This window comes from Chelmon rostratus, chromosome 8 (assembly GCF_017976325.1).
Source record: "Chelmon rostratus isolate fCheRos1 chromosome 8, fCheRos1.pri, whole genome shotgun sequence".
NCBI classification, from domain to species: Eukaryota; Metazoa; Chordata; class Actinopteri; order Chaetodontiformes; family Chaetodontidae; genus Chelmon; species Chelmon rostratus.
The window spans coordinates 4,491,059-4,494,269 of record NC_055665.1 but is presented as its reverse complement, the minus strand read 5'-3'; positions in this window follow the sequence as shown (position 1 = coordinate 4,494,269).

Genomic DNA, 3,211 nt, shown 5'->3' with positions numbered 1-3,211 from the left:
CCGTCCGCGTGCGCACAGCTGCTCGTCCGCCTCAGCGCGTCGTCCGGCCGCACGAGACACAGCTGACGTCACGCCCAGCGCGGCGCGCGTCACTCATTCAAATGTTTGTCTCGTGCAAACAGACATTACTGACTGTGCTGTATATAAGCAATGAGCGCTGTGTGTGCCGCTGTGCAAACAGGTTCGATGGTTGAGTAGAAAATGATGAAAAATTATGAAAAATTATCTTTATCTTCTCTTTCTGACTTTAAAATTACAGATGTGTTCACATGCATAATTGAAAAGGTTGCAGATGAAAATTTAATTTGTGGATGTTTTGCACTTCTCAGGAGATCATAATTGGAAATATAATTTTACATAATTTAATCTTGGATGGATGAACATGCCCTGGACAAAAATGTGTTGTTGGACCACTTTTGGTTGCCATCTTCAGCCTCTTTTGTGCATTGGGTTTGTTTCCCCTCACTTCCAATTTCACATTAAACCTGCTCTAAACAAAATGTTTCATTATATCACTATACATGTGAAAGGTGTTGCTTGTGGTGAAAACTCACAAAATTCACCCGACTGCACCGTTTAACTTATTGATTTTATGGCCCTCAGCCATAAAATCATATCCTGGGGCCGGGCCATGAAGGGATAAAAGTGATCAATAGAATCCTTAAATCCATTGTGAAACAAATGGGCAGCCAGTGTGAAGTCATTACATTTGGTGTTATATGTTCTCCTTTCTTGGTTTTTGTTCGGAGTCCCACTGCTGCATTTTGTACAATTTAGAGTCTGTTAATTTCTAAGATGGTTTCTAAGATAACATGACTGGATGACCTTGTTGGTGTGTTTCTCAAAAGTGAGGTTGGAGTTAGAAAGCACCCCTAGGTTCCTGACTTTTGGTTTGACATTAATGGACATTATCTGGACCAAGAGTGGACAGGATACAGGATGTAGATTGTCAGGACCAATGATAAGCATCTCTGTTTGACATCTATATTTTGAAATCTGCAAGACTGTTTGTATGACTGGAGAAGTTTGTGGTGTCGGTAGGTTTTACTGGAGATACAGCTGCATATCATCCATGTAGCAGTGGAATGAAATGTTTGGTTTCTTCATAATATGCCCATGTGGGAGCATATTTTTTGAAAATAAAATGGGTCCCAGTATTGACCCCTGGAGGACTCAGACTCGCAGAGTTTGGATTGAATGTAACAGACTGCAGACTGATATAAGATAAAGGCAAAGTAAGCGAAGTGTGTCAACCAGGTCACCCTGGACCAGGTGGAATTTTGTTTGAAAGCTTCAGCATGTTTGTAATGTAATGGAGGCAGCATGGGAAGATGACGAGAGCTGCTGGGAGCTGTTTGGATATCTGCTTCATTTTGGAGGACATCTTCGGTCATCGATCGGATTTAAAGACGCATTAGCTATGGTACCGATGCTAAAGCTGGCTGTGGAGCATCCAAGCAGCAACTTCCGGGGCTGAAAAATGAAGCCAACAGAGAAGTGCCTTGAAAACTGCAGTTCCTTGAATGGCCACATGAGGCCTGCCTCCAAAAGTGAGTCAATCCTCATAGACCCCCGTATTAAATAGCCCAGCTTTACATCAGAAATAAACATGTTTACAGCCTGGTACAAAAAAGCATTTTGGTCTCCATAGCTGATGACAACTGTACAGGGGCTGAATTTTTATATAGCTAATCATTTAAATTATATTAAGGCTTAAAGTTGTGCATTATTATTAGCATGGCCATTTTGAGTGACAGCTAACCACTAGGTTTTCACCAGGCTTCAGTTGGCCCTCCTCTCCACTCACACTCCACCTCTTTGTCCATTTTTGGAGTAGCCTGGAGTTTGGTGGAGTCAGGCACTGCTAAGATGCGATGGCCAGAGCTGCTGTCACCTAGTCTCACATACTTTGCATTGACTGTGTGGTTGACCCTTCATGGAGATGCGCGATGCGGCATTGGATGTAACCACCAGGACTGGTGTGCAAACTGCTAGTAAACCCTGAAGCGTGACTAATGGCGTTGAAAAACAAACTCAAAAATGGGTAGTTGATCTCACTGCAAAGGCACATTCTGATAAATTGGACAGCTTTAAAAGAAAGGCGTGCTTTGAAGGAGCAGGAACAGCAGCTGAGGGGGAAAAGAGCTGGAAGCTGAAGTAGCTGCATCCACTGCTAAGTTGGCAGCCTTACAGGCCTCTGATTTGAAAAGTTATCCTCAAGGACCCTGAAATGGAAAAAAATTAAATGAAAATAAAAAAGGTATCTCAGTTTCTTAGACCCCATGGAAAAGGAATACGAGCCTGGATCATGGAAATCAACACAATAACATCACTTGACAAAACGGTCATTATCACCCTTTAAACAACTGTCGAAGGAAACTGAGCAACGATTTAAACCTGCTTCAGAGCATCAATGCATCCCCAATGAACAACTGCAGGAAAACAGTATGTTGGAAATATCATTTTCACTGCCAATCAACAACCACTCGGTTAAATGATGCAGAAAGGAAATGAACATACCATCATCAAATGCTGCTGCAAGGTCGAGAAGGAGCTCCAGTACATGCAGGAACTAGATAAGCCTGAAAACATGAGCCATTACTTTGGAGTGGGCATTTGAAATGAAGGAGCAATGCTCACTGCAATGATCCAGTCAGAAGCAACTTCCTGTGGCACGCAGTGGATGAAGAAATAGTCGTTTCAACCTACTCCTGACTGGTTTGTCTGATGTGGACAACAGTCACACAGAAGAAAATGCCAGTCATTGCTGGTGTCATTGGCTAAATAAACTTTAACAACGAGGACAAGCAGTTCACACATTTGTGACCAACGCAATCTCGACCATCAGAAGCATCTGAACCCTCACAGTGGAGACATGTCAGTTCTGAAGACAATCCAGCAGACGATGCACAGAGAGTATTGAAGGTCTCTGACTTTCTGAAGAACTGCAGGTGTCTTCAAGGTCCCACATTGCTGTGGAAGCCTGAGGAGGACTGGCCTAAAACTGTGTTGGACATTTCAGTGGACTCTAATGACCGAGAGATCAGGAAGGAGGCAAAACAGAATTTTCTGCTGGGGAACATTCATAGATACTTCACTTTCAACTGGTTTGACTGTTTATTACGACCTGTTTAACAGAAAGCCCAGTAACAATAGCTGTTAAATAATGTAGAGCCATTAAGCACAAAATATTTCCCTCTGAAATGTAGTG